This window comes from Scyliorhinus torazame, chromosome 3 (genome assembly GCF_047496885.1).
Source record: "Scyliorhinus torazame isolate Kashiwa2021f chromosome 3, sScyTor2.1, whole genome shotgun sequence".
Classification (NCBI taxonomy): domain Eukaryota; kingdom Metazoa; phylum Chordata; class Chondrichthyes; order Carcharhiniformes; family Scyliorhinidae; genus Scyliorhinus; species Scyliorhinus torazame.
Genome location: NC_092709.1, coordinates 105,950,583 through 105,965,024, shown reverse-complemented (window position 1 = coordinate 105,965,024; position 14,442 = coordinate 105,950,583). Strand labels below are relative to the sequence as shown.

At 50.0% G+C, this 14,442-nt stretch overlaps 1 protein-coding gene across 3 annotated transcripts in view; it reads right to left on the bottom strand.

Moving 5' to 3' along the window:
* Positions 1-14,442, bottom strand: part of nr3c2 (nuclear receptor subfamily 3, group C, member 2) — a 513,177-nt gene that overhangs the window by 400,123 nt on the left and 98,612 nt on the right. The window lies entirely within an intron of this gene.

Genomic DNA, 14,442 nt, shown 5'->3' with positions numbered 1-14,442 from the left:
TTCGTCAATTGTAATAACGTTTGAATATTTAAAGGGCTATGATCTTTTTTGTCTCCCTTCACTGCTTTCCCTTTGAGTGCTTAGCCCTGATATTGTGCCTACATTGTTTTTTTTTCAAATTCACCATGTAACACTTGCATCTGTGAATAAGCTGCCCAAGTAAGTTGTGTTCTTTTATATTTTTAATAGGTTTTTACGCAGTTCATAACCACACGAATCAGCTGTGGCTCAATTACATCGGTCCACAAAAAGCAGCCCCAATCAAACATTACAAAGAAGTTTGATAATATATAATTAAACGTCTATTTGGTTCAGTAGCAAAACCCACATCTCACAAGCTTATTTATAAATAGGTCAAACCTCAGCATCAAAACGAAAATGAGGTTTAATTTTTTTGTTGAATAGCAGAGTTTTAAAAGAATACTTCACAGGCACAAATAATGTACGTTGAAACCATACATACAGGTCCTCAATTTACAAGAACAAATAACATAGAATTAAACAGCACAGATGGGGACCAACCAGCTATCATTCCAGTGCCAGTTCTTTTCCCTTTCAGGTACTGTCCTCCAGATCATTTTGTTGCTGTGTAAAAAAAATAGGCTGGAATTTTGTACTCACAGAAACGTGGGCACAAAATCCCACGAGAGGCCATAAGTGAGAATTTTGTTGGCGAGATCTCACGGCACAATCAACCCGTCAGTGACATAACGAGCTTCTATAACAAGGTCGGGAACCTCAATTAAATGCCTTCTCATCACATTAGTGGGCTTCCCCGCTGTATGCCCCCCCGCCGCCCCCCCCCCACCCCCCCATTGGGAATCCTCCCCTCGCTGATGAGTCGTCACGTCGGCAAAATTTACAACAGGTCTGGAGCAACATGAACCAAGCGAAGGGACCACGTCGGGGGTGCACAGGTACGTACAGCCGCGGGAGGAGAGGGATATGCTCAGGCAGTACCCTGGCTGTGTTCTGGCAGTGCCTGGGCACAGTGCTACCCCCTGGTGCTGGCCACTAGCACTGCCCCCTGGCATTGGCATCCCAAACTATGGAAAGCCAACGTTGCTGGCTCTTTCAAGCCCCGTCTGCCACTGTGACGGTGTTGGACATGCCTCCAGGATTTTTATCTTCTATGTTCTGGACAATATGGTAAAATCTGACTGTGCAGCCAGCAAGTTACACAGTGCTTTTCTCACCTGAGCCAGCACTTTGAAGAAAAAACAATAACCATCGCAGAGTAGTTTGCTTTTAAAGTTTTTTCCCAGAGAATGAAAAACAAAGAGAAAATGGGAAAACCAACTTAAGACAACAAAGGCGCATATCCCAGCTGACCTTCTATTAGTATCCGTACCACGGCTCCTAATCAGCCTCATTGACTGTCTGCCTTACGGGGTGAGGGACCTTGCCAGGCCCCAAGCGCACTTCCCCTAAAATGGCCAGCCCTTGGAATGATGTCAGAACACCGGCATGCTGACCAACGGCAATATTTTCAGGCTGGAAATCCTGCCACTGCCCATCTGCCAGTCCTGAGTAAAGGACCACTGTCCCTGCAAACTGCGGTTGGATCCATGCTTGCTGGTACCAATCAATGTGACCTTAGTGTAACTACCAACACCACATGCCCTGGATTCTCAGGTATTTCAACATTATATTACTTGTGGCTAGGAAGCATCAGAAACATGTGATTCTGAAGTTGCTGTACATTTTGCCAGTACTATCCTGATGTTTAATCGACCATAGTTTTCTCTGGACATTTTCAGCATACTTATCAGAAATGATATAGTTTGTTGAGTTTACATTTTTGTTGAATTTACAAGAATATTCACTTCTAAAAAGAATACTGCAACTTTAAAAATAATCAACCTACCCACTGAATAATCGAAACGGCATTGGCACAGAAATTTCAACCGCATTTACTTTCCAGAAATGACAGTTTATACAGACCTGGCAGCAGCTCACAAACAGAGATTGATGAGTTGTGAAACTTTTCAAGTTATTTTAAGGCTAATATTAATCATTTATTAATCATTAGTTACCATTAATTGCAAAGGTATTCATAACCTCTGTACATTAAGTTAGGAGATACACAGAGCGGGATTTTCTGGCCGTTCATGCTGGCGGGATCTTACGGTCCTGTCAATGGCACACCCCTGCTGCAGGTCTTGCGGTAGCAAGGGGTGCATTTAACAGGCACCCCGTTGACAACGGCGGGACCAGAAGATCCCGCTGCCGGCCACTGGTGAGTCGCCCTCCGCTGCTGCAGAAAATGCCGCGGAGGGTAAGGAAAATCCCACTCATCGAATCACAGAATTGTTACAACGCAAAAGGAGACCATTCACCCTAAAACACCTGCACAGGCTCTGCAAATGATCAATTCACTTAATGCCATTCCTCAGCCTGTACCCTGTACCCCTGCACAGTCTTCCTTTGCTACCTTTAGGGCAATCCGGTGGCATAGTGATTAGCATTGCTGCCTCACAACACCAGGGACCAGGGTTCTATTTCGGCCTTGAGGACTGCCTATGTGGAGTTTGCACCTTCTCCCCGTGTCTGTGTGGGTTTCCTCTGGGTGCTCTGGTTTCCTCCCACAGTCCAAAAATGTGCAGGTTAGATGCATTGGCCATGCTAAATTACCCCTTAGTATCCAAAGATTAGGTGGGGTTGAGGGGATAAGGCAGGGTATTGGGCCTAGATAGGGTGCTCTTTCGGAGGGTCAGTACAGGCTCAATGGGCCGAATGGTCTCCTTTTGCACTGTAAGGATTCTATGACTCTATGATTTTCAGATGACAGTTTAATTCCCTTTTGAATGCCTTGATTGAACCTGCCTCCACAGTCTTAGGCAGCACCACACGCTGGGTGAAAAAGTGGTTTCTTATCTCAGTTTTACTTTTTTGAACAATTAGTTCAAATATATGCCCTCTTGTTCTCAATCCTTTCACAAGTTGGAATAGTATCTCCCTACCTACTCTGTCCAGACACTTCATGGTTTTTAATACTTGTATCAGACCTCAGGCACGATTCAATGCTTTGTCGTGCCCGACCTGGTGGCAAAATGAGGCCGTTGAATCTCGCGACAGGCCTCCGACAAGTCTCGCGCGACGCTCGAAAAGCCTCACTAAATTTAACAGAACTTCACAAAACGTCGTTGTCTGGATCTCACCCTTACGAGATCCAAATACACATGTTTAAATGAACCATGAGGCTCATTTCAATATATCTGCTCCGTTTTCTCCCAGGGATCGGGAATTAATGGCCTCGCCTGGGAGACCTCGCAATGGCGCCATTTAGTGCTGGTCCACACAAACATGGACCAGGCGTAACAACACTTTTGGGGGTCACACGGGCCATTGGAGACCACTATGTGGTCAGGTTCACCCAGGCACCATGGCACTGACAAGGTGCCTGGGTGCCAGGTTGCCCATGCCAGGTATCAGGTGTGGGGTGACATGCCCTTAACAGGTAGGTTGAGGGGGGCTTAAGGACCCTTTAAGAGTTAAGTTGGCTGCAGTGGGGGGTTCCGTAGGCCACAGTGGGGTGGCTGAGGAACTGAGCCCATTAGTGCAGGAAATTATTGTAAGTGCGGCCTCAACGGGGCGTTCTGCGCCGAGGGCAAAAAAACTGGCAAAGTGCCATTAAATAGCGTGCCATTCTTGGCACTGCTGCTGCCGAGAAACACGCCGTGCGGATTTAATGGAAATTAAACAAAGTCCTGTTTTGGGTGCATTTAGAAGGGTGTTTTCTGGTGCTTACAGCACCACGAATGACCCCACTATTAAACAGGACTCTGCTTCATTTCTGAGCCTTGATAAGGACCTCCCCAAGAAAGCAGCAATTAGGCTCATTTCCTGCGCTAACGAGCACAGCCCGTCAGTGCAGGAAGAGATCGGGGCACCACCAAACTCTGGACTTCCCACCACAGCTTCCAGACTCTCCCCATCCAACACCCCAACTCACCAAGGGATCATTGAACTCCCCGTACCCCACCGCATTAGGGCAGGGGACCCTCATGCCCAATCCCCGACATGGGCAAAATGCCCATAGGTACTCTAGCATTGCCAGCCTGGCACCCTGGAACTGCCAGGGTACCTGTGTGGCATTCCCAGTGTGTTAGGCTGGCAGTGCCACTATGCCTGGGTGGAATCAGGGGTATAAGGGTACTATCCTACCCAGAGCTCAACCACCCAGGGGCCCCCGCTACACCTGGTCTATGTTTGTGGAAACCAGTGCTAAACAGCACCCTCTCGGGATCTCCGAGGTGAGGTCGACAGATCCCGTGCCTTGGGTAACTCCGGTGCAGACATATTCAAGTGTGACTGACCGCTCGCTTGAATACGCAAATCTGGATCCCACCTTCAATGGGCGGGATCCAGACTGCAACGCCTCGAGAGATCAAATGGGCGAGGCCGGTCAACCTCGTGAGAGGCCTCTCGTGAGATTTAACAACCTCGCTGGGTCCTGATTCAGGAGCAACAAGGGTGTACAGATCGTGTGCTCTGTTTCTGTCCCGTTAAATCACACCCCTCCTCTCAGCCTTCTTTCCTCCAAAGAAAACAATCACAACTTCTCCAATCTAGCTTCATAACTGAAGTTCCTTATAACTGAAATCATTCTCATGAATCTTTTCTCGACTCTCTCCAATGCTTTCATATCTTTCCTAAAGTGCAGCGTCCAGATCTGTATGCAGTAATCCAGCTGAGGCTGATCTAGTGTCATCATAATCTCCTTGATCTTGTGGTCTATGTCCCTACTAATAAAGCCTAGGATACTCTATGTTTTATTAACTGTGCTCTCAACCTATTCTGCCACCTATCATGACCTATGCATATAAACACCCAGGCTCCTCTGCTTCTGCACATCTTTAGAATTGTGCCCTTTATTTTATATTCTCTCTCCATGTTCTTCCGATCAAATTAAACCACTTCACATTTTTCCACATTGAACTTCATCTGCCATCTGTGCACCCCTTTTACCAACCTGTCTATGGCCATTTGAAGTTTTCCATCATCCTCCTCACAGTTCACAAAGCTTACAAGTTTTGAATAATTCACAAACTTTGAAATTGTGTCCAGTACACCAAGGTCTCGGTCATTAATGTACTTCAGGAAAAGCAAGGATCCCATCACTGAGCTCCAGGGAACTCGACTACCTTCCTCCAGCCAGAAAAGGTGAGGCAGAAATGTGGCGCGGCGGGACAGAGCATCTCGCCGATGGTGTGTGAATCAGGGTGAATTTCCTTAAGATTTCAGAGATCGGTTATGGAAACATAAAGACTTATTTTAATTACCAGTGGTTTCTGGCAGGCATCCATGCTGCTGGCCAAAACCTCTGTATGGGTCAGGTCTGGGATCGCCGGTGGACAGGCACACAATTTGGTGCCACCGATGTTTGTACGGGAAGAACGTGCAGGCTCCGCACAAACAGTAACCCAGTTGTCGCAACATTCCCGGCCCCAAGCCTTTTTGAATGAGGGCAACTCAGTGACGAATCAGCTGCCTGCTGGGAAGTGGTGGGCAGCCATTATTGGTAATAATTCCCGTGCCAACTCGAATTTCCAGTTGGCAATGTGGGCAACCCAAATTTAAGAAGACGACTTCTCGGGTAATTTGGTAGGTAATTGGGGAGGGGTTGGGGGCTCAAAAAATCAAGTGAGGGACATTCCCACCAGACACAGTGGCCAGTGGGCACATGTGCAGCTACTGTTTATCCACTGGAAGGGCTGTCACTCCAGCATCATGGCCAAGCTGGGATCTGTAACCATTTCCCGTTCCCAATCCCTGATTGATAATCCTGGCCACCTGATTAGAATGAGATCTGGCTGATTTCAATGGCTGTAGATTTTCCAGAGAATGCATGGCAGGATAGGGGATGTTTGTCGGAGTGGTAGAGAGATGACCAGTATGGCCAGTGAGTGCGAGTAAAACAGAAAAACAGAGAAAGTAAGGCAGAAACATTAGATACTCGTGGGTGGGGGTTAACGGAAGAACCTTCAACCTTGGCAGGGACATTATGCACAGGCAATGAGTCAGCTGCCTGTTCTGTACCTCACCAGATTTTTCTTTCCAGAATCAAATATAAAGGCGTGTGTAACTGGCGGCCGAACAGCAACAGCCCATGTGTGTGTGTCCCCCACCGGAAGTTAAAACTTCTGCCCTGGGAGCCAAGAGGCGTTTCAGAGACTAAAATGTCTGTTTGTGAGTATTTCCATTGCAGTTCAGCCAGTTCATAATATATATATTCTTAACTTCCTTTTACAAGTCAGAACATATCCTGACCCTTTTTGTAATCATTTCCAAGTGTAGGGGGCGGGATTCTCTCAGCCCGGAGCCGGGCCGGAGAATCCCCGCGACCTGTGCGAATTGCGCCCCGACACCGGGACGCGATTCTCCGCAGAGAGGAGAATCGGCGCCCCTGGCGCCAGTGGGGGGCCACTCTGCGTGGCCACCCCCGCCGATTTTCGGCGCGGGATGGGCCGAGCGGCCGTCGCAACAAAAAAACAAGTCCGCTGGCGCCGTTCTAACCTGCCTTCAGCCGGCGGGACCACGGCGTGGAAGGGTCTGGGGCAGCCTGTGGGGGGGGTGGGGGGCGGGATTGACCCCGGGGGGGGGGGGGGGGGCCTCTGTTGTGGCCTGGTCCGCGAACGGGGCCCACCGATCGGCGGGCTGGCATTTCGGGCTGGGGGCCTCCTTTCTTCCACGCCAGCCCCTTTAGCCCTACGCCCTGTTGCGTTGGGGCCGGCGCGGAGAAGGGGGCCACTGCGCATGCGTGCGTTGGCACCAGCACCACTGCGCATGCGCGGATCCCGCGGCGCCCAGTTGATGCCAGGATCAGCAGCTTGAGCGGCGTGGGCTGCTCCAGTGCCATGCTGGCACCCTGTAGGGACCAGAATTGCTGATCCTAAGGCCATGTTGACGGCGTCGAGAAATGCGACGGCGTTTCCGAAGGCGTCAGCACTTAGCCTCAGGATCAGAGAATCCCGCCCAGGATTTGGCATTGCAACATCACAGTGATTCTATCAAGAAATGTGATCATACTTTAATTGAAAGATACATATGATGCCCTTGCCCATGCATTCTATGTGAACCAAGGTTGTGAGTGTCGGTAGCTTGTTCTACAGTGGAAAACACTACTGCTGAGGCTAATCTACTCTCACCCAACTGCCATATATATGCAAGTTCCATCATGGGTTTTGGATAGCGATCATCAACATAAGCCTGGATAATTATCACCCTCCTTTTCAATACCAATCCTGAAGTCAACTGTTATATTTCCACAGCAACCTCAGATCATTTAGCTCAAGATCTATCAGAATAATTTTTTCAAATGAGTTGCTATATTACTGTTGCTCATTTCTCTTCAAACACAACTTCATCGCTCCCTTTCAAATTGCTCAAGTACGAATGATGCTGCAGGACAAAAGCCTAAATCTCACTAATAAAACAATTTTAGCACAACAAATCTAAAGTCAGACCAACAGTCCTTTCAAGTGTCAACAACCAGCAGCCTGTTTAAGGGGAATTATATCCTTGTTAGTTTGTCTGGGTCAGGATTTCCCTCCTAGTTTTAAGCTGCTGGGTGACAGCTAATGGATGGCCAGATTTAGAAGTTTAAAAAACTTAACTTAGAGTAATTTTTTCCCCCCCAATTAAGGGGCAATTTAGCATGGCCAATTCTCCGACCCACACAAACACAGGAAAATATGTAAACTCCACATGGGCAGTGGCCCGGAGCGAAGATCGACCCCGGGTCCTCAGCACCATGAGGCAGCAGTTTTGTGGGCAGCACAGGAGCATAGTGGTTAGCACTGTTGCTTCACAGCGCCAGGGTCCCAGGTTCGATTCCCAGCTTGGGTCACTGTCTGTGTGGAGTCTGAACGTTCTCCCCGTGTCTGCATGGGTTTCCTCCGGGTGCTCCGGTTTCCTCCCACAAGTCCCGAAAGACGTGCTGTTAGGTAATTTGGACATTCTGAATTCGCCCTCTGTGTACCCGAACAGGCACCAGAATGTGGCGACTAGGGGCTTTTCACAGTAACTTCATTGCAGTGTTAATGTAAGCCTACTTGTGACAATAAAGATTATTATTCTAAAGATTTTTATACCAACCACTGTGCAACCATGCTGCCCGGCCGGATTAAGAAGTTGATGATAGCACGAGCAGCAAGATCGAGATTTCAGCATTAGGTAAAATGCAGAACTATATCTTCTCTTTTCTGAGCACCTCCTCTGCATGACCTTTAGATCAGATGCATCACCCAATGTGGGTGACTAATATATCTGCATTATCTTGTGTGCAGGCCTAAATACATATACATGCACAACACAAATGTGTTAAATCAACTGTATCCAACCTTTTAATGGTATGTTGATATTATGCTTGAATTCTCTTCAGAAATAAATGTAATTATAGAATTATAGAGGTTAAAGAATGAAATGCTTTAAACTTGAATTTAAATAAATAAACTGCACAGGCCAGCAAGAAGGAACAATGCAGCTCTGAATATACTAAAGACATTTTTGCTCAGAAATATTTAGGAGTATTTTATGATGCAAACATATCTGCAACAAAGATAGTCTAAAATTCGGTGATTTGATAATTATGCTACAAGTTTGAAAATACATAATTAAAAAACCATATTAGCTACATCAAGACATCCGTTCCCCTGGCCTACTTTGTAAATAGGTCGAACCTTAGCATTTATATCATTTAATTTGGCTATCTAAGCCATGGAAAAGACTTCTTCAGTTACTGACACTAGAAACTAAAAATAGCCGCTAACTTATTTTTGAACTTCATAAACAATGGGATGTTCTGCTCCACTTCCTGGGTCTCAGCCCTTGAACATTCCAATCAGGTGAAATCACTTAGATCTAAACGTTGGTAAAATTATAAGAGAGCAGATCTTCGATCGTGTCTCCTTAGTGAAAAAGAGTGCCTAGGCAATGCGCAGAGAGGTAGTACAAGCAGCAAGAATCACTGCAAATGAAGCCTGACTGACCTTCTGTCCTTTGAAATGAAATAGCAGGAAACCAGTCATCATTTCATTATGGGCACATGATTCCCAGTCAGATTTTCCTCTGTGCATTCCTCCCGTGCTACAAAAGGGAATAGAATCTCACAGTTTTTAACGAACTCCTAAAGTTCTGTACGTTGATGCTAAAATAATTTGTATATTTGCCTTTCTTTTGTTTGGACATACAATTAGCTGCATCCAGAACACAGATGATAGAACTTTTGATTGGACTGAAATAGATGTACTGTATGAAGTTAATCAGAGGAATTACATGGGACGATGGGAAGAAGAGAAAATGGAGAGTAGGGAAATAAGGCAAGAGAAGGATAAGGGCTAGATGTTTTGCAGCTCTGCTATCTTTTTTCATGTGTATCTTTGATGACCAATGGAGGTAAAATTTAGAAGTATTATTTACTCTCAATACTGGACGGAATTTTGTGTCTGTGGCAAGAGCGAGCACAAATGGTGACGCAGGCGCAAAATCCCACGAGAGACCAAAACAGAGAATCTTGCCAGTGAATTTGTGGGATGCAATTGTCCCCTCCTCCTGCCATTGATGTAAAGAGGTTCCCATCCAGGAAGGTTGGGAAGCGGGGACCTTATTTAAATAACAGGAATCAGGCGAAGCATCTGCTGGGGACACACAGATAAGTGCAGACCCCCGGGAGAGAGGCACATGCCCGGCCCTGCATCCTGGCAATGCCAAGGAATAGTACCGGGGCAGGGGTTCCTCGAGGGAGCTCCGTTGAGGGGGGGGGGGGGGGGGGGGGGGGCGTGGACGTGGAGGGTGGATGGAAGTAGCCTGTGGGGAGGAAGGGTCCTCGTGTACAAGGACGGGGGGATTTCCTATGAGCATATGGCGGTGGCGGGGAGGGGGCTCATCTTTTCTTTTACCGGAGATTGAGGTGCCCTTTTTAAGCTCATCCTGATTTCTGGAGAGACGATTTGCTGGTTCTTTTACAGCTTGCCCCACCAGTGTAGCGGCATGAGACATGCCTCCAGGATTTTCTTTTTGTCTAAGTGCTGGACAATATGGTGAGAAAAGCCCGCCATGCAGATGGCAAGTTGCACAGTGCTTTTCTCACCTGGTCCAGCACTTGGAATAAGGGTAACCCCCCCCCCAGCACTGTTCTTGGCAGTGCCCATCTCTTAGTCCACCTCAGTGCCCCCTGACACTGCCGGGTGAACTGCCAGGAGGCACTGTCAGGATGCTGGGGGCAATACCCACGCTTGGCCCCCAACCTCAGGGCCACCAGGCACCTCCACACCCCTGGCATTGTCATCACAACTGTTTTTTGTTTTTGAAAGCCAGTAATGATTCATGCTGGCATGATACCCCGCCATCAGTGGGCAGCATTACACAGGGCTGGAAGGTATGACGTAAAAGTGTCCATGCCCAATCATGCCACTGTCGGAGGCGGGGAAGATTTCAAACTGAAATCTCGAAGACTCAAATCCCATTTTGGCCTTGTCACGAGATTAGGCAGCTATAATGAGATTTGGACCCATGCCAAATGAACCTTAAAAATGGTGCTTGGTGTTTACTTCATATTGCCAAGCACATGCAGCTAGATCAGGTGTATTCCAGGATGGTGCTTAATAGGAATCTAAACATACCGGGTGGGATTTTCCAGCTACCCCGCGGTGTATTTTCTGTTGGCAAACATGGCCTCATTGGCTGACAGCAGGATCTTCCAGTCCCACCGGTGTCTCTGGGGTTTTGTGTGTGCCGTACCCTCTGCCACTGGGGAAGTGTCGTGGGAGGGCAGTCACCATCGGTGGGACCAGAAAATAGATACAGCCGGTGGGATGAGCTGGAAAATTTCTATCACTGAAACTAATGAACCCTAACATGGAAATCATTGGTCTGACCGATGTAGAATTTGTAATTTTAATGATTTCATACTGGAACTATAAAGGCGAGAATTTGGAATTGTCGGCACAGCACTGATGTAAAGATTTTCGCCACCAGAAAATGGGTGCAGCAGCAAGTGCCTGCTATCCTACAGTACCTTGGTGCAAGAAGACAGTCATCTGGGAAAGAAAGGCAGCACATTTATGTACATTGCTCTCTTGGCAAATTGAATATATCTGCCAGAAACTGAATAATTCTGTTTCCTTTACTTTGTGGCAACTGGCACTTTGCTTTCTGCAAGTGGAAAAGGTGACAGACCTCAATGTGTATAAAATTTAACAAAGAGACGTAAAGAGCAAGAATAAGACAGAAAGAGATGGTCTAGATTTAGCAGTCAGTGGTGCTTATTACTGACCTCGAGGACAACAGCCCATTAAAGTCTAGTTATCTTGTGGTATGGGCTTCCATCAATTAAGGGGGTCTGAGAGTGTGTAACAGCAGTGATGTCTGCAAGCAGGGTAAGCAGCCTGACACATTGAAGTATTCTTATTAAAAGCACTGCATCCCTTCAGTTTTAATTAAAATTTTCAGACAGCAAGTGAATATGATTGGATTAAGATAGAAACCAAAATGAAGTTAAACAAGCTCTAAAAATGTATCTATTATTTTAAAACTATGGAATTTTTAAAATCATAATACACAAATTTGGCAAACCACAAATATAGGGCTAAATTCTCTGCCGTGCCGACCCATTTCCGATGCTCCGACCCCCATGCTGGCGCCGGGATCGAAGTTTGCGCCCTGTGCCAGCGGAAGGATGCAAATGGGTCTTAATGACGCATTTGCATCCATTTATCCATTTAACGGGCCGGGCACCATATTCTCTGGGATCATGTGATTCTCCGGGCCTCTGGACAAAGGGGACAAAGGCTTATTTGTAGGGGTCTCTCTTCTGGGGGGTTTCCATATTTAGGGGTCTTTGTGTGGAGGTCTCTTTATTTAAGGGGCTTCTGTGGGGGGGGGGGGGGGTCTCTTTTTTGGGGGGGAGGGGGGCGCTAAAGGAGCACAAATCAGGTGCAATTCAGCTCCGGCAGGAGAACATACAGCGGGATTCTCCCTTCTGGGGGACTAAGTCCCCACGCTGGCGGGAGAACCAAGGGGAGGGAGGGGGGTCCGCCTGGTCATGTGCCAGCTGGCAACATTCACGACCATGCATCCCATGGCACCTGGCTGCGGGGGGGGGGGGGGGGGTATAGGCAATGGTGACATGTCGTCTATCCCCCCCACCCCCTGCAGGCCGTTATGTTCGGTCATCACCCAGTGATGTTGGCCGCCGTGGCGGGAGCCGCACTTCTACATGTTGCCCTGGGGGAGCTGGAGCAGCAGCGTGCCAGGGAGGCGGCGGAGGCTGCCGCAGAGGAGCGTGCCACAGGGAGGCAGGTGGCAGTCGCCCAGGCTGGAGGACCGCCCGCATGACAGGACGAGGAGGAGGAGGAGGAGGAGGTGGTGGTGCCACGGCGACAGAGATGCCCGATGAGGCCCCGTGTGTACCGGCCCCACTTGTCATTCCAGGACCTCACGGGCCGGGCATGCAGGAGGAGAGTCCGGATGAGCCGGGAAACTGTGGCACACATCTGCCACATGATGGAACGCCTGGCACCGCGTGGCACTCGGGGAGGACACCCTCACCCCTTGGCCATCAAGGTTATGGTGGCCCTGAACGTCTATGCCACGGGGTCATTCCAGGTGCTGAGTGGGGACCTGTCCGGCATCTCGCAGGAATTGGTGCACCAGTGCATCCGTGCAGTGACAGACGCCCTACATACCATTGCGGACCGCTACATCCAGTTCCCTGTGCACCGGGCCAGCCAGGATGCCTGGACAGCGGGCTTCGCTGCCGTGGCCAGGATGCCCATGGTCCAGGGGACGATTGATGGGATGCACGTCGCCGTGCGGCCACCTGCCGATAACGGCCATGTTCACGAATCGGAAGGGGACCTATCCATGAACGTGCAGGTGGTCTGTGACCACCGCATGAGGATCCTGCATGTCTGCGCCCGGTACCCGGGCAGTGTGCATGACTCATTTGTATTGGCGCAATCTTTCATCCCCACAATGTTCGTGGGACGCCCCCCCGGCTGAGGGGCTGGTTGCTGGGCGACAGGGGTTACCCGTTGCGGTGGTGGCTGATGACGCCTATACGGAGGCCACAGACTGACGTGGAGAACCGCTACAACGATGCCCATGCAGCGACCAGGGGTGTGATAGAGAGGTGCTTTGGGCTGCTGAAGATGTGCTTCAGGTGCCTGGACCGCTCTGGAGGGGCCCACCAGTACCCGGTCATATCGTTGTGGTCTGCTGCGTCCTGCACAACATAGCCCAGCAGAGGGGCGATGTGCTGCAGGCAGAGGAAGGGGAAGAGGAGGAACAGCAAGACAAGGCGCAGACCTCCCCAGATAAGGAGGAGGGGAGCAATGGTCAGGACAGACAGGGTGGACAGGGGCGGGAGGCTGCCCACCGTTACCAGCTGGGCCAGCGGGCACGGGAATAGCTGCCCGGTTCACGGACTAGGGGGGCGGCGGGGGAATCGCCGAGTATGGGCACAGACTGCACACCACGTCACCAGCCTACCACCGTCACCCCACCCACCCAACACCAACCACCCTCACCCTGCCCACCCAAACCAACCACCCGCACCCCACCCGCATGTACACCACCCCTCCATTGCACATCCACATGCGGCACAATGGACCGGGCTCACACGGTCGCCGGTGGAAGCGTGTCTATTGCAGGCCATGGAGGATGGACAACCCGCCCTGCGATGAGCTCTGGGCTCTACATCGTTGGACAATGTCTGACCCACGGCCACAGTACCACCCTCCACCTGGACCGTCCCTGCATACGGCCGTAACACTGCAACGCACGGTCCTGTCGTCTGCCCGGGGGGATGGTGAGGGCGACTCAGGGGGGGGGGGAGTGGGGCACACTCACCTGTGGCCGACGTTCTATCACCCCTCACACACCACACCCCCACACGCATCGGACAGAGCACAAAGGCAGCTTCGTTAGCTGTGAAAGTCATTTTAATAACAAACAGTTCATACACGTACCCTAGCCCCAGAACTCATCTGTGCCCTGCACCCATGCCAACTTACTCAGTGTCTAATTTTTTAACCTTACGGGCCCTATGACTACATCTAGGTGGTTCCCCAGACGGTACAGCAGAACTGGAGGTGGACTCCTGTGATTCCTGCCCTGTGACTATGGCGGCCTTCTCCTGGGGCGGCCCAGCCTAGAAGGGCCAGGCTACGGCTCGGGCGACTGGGATGCCGAGCTGCCAGCCTGTCCTGCCCGTTGCCCACCAGATGCACCTGGGCTGGAGGGACGGGAGGGGGGGGGGGGGGGGAAGAGTCCGAGGTGTTGCGGTGTTCCGGGACCTCCCCTACAGGGGGACCCGTACCGGGCCCCAGCACCTGCTCCTCCTCCCTCGGGGTGCCCGATGGCACCCGGGCCCCTACACGGGTCGGGGATGCAAACGGACCGAGCACCCGACGCCCCCTCGAAACCTGGCGCTGCCAG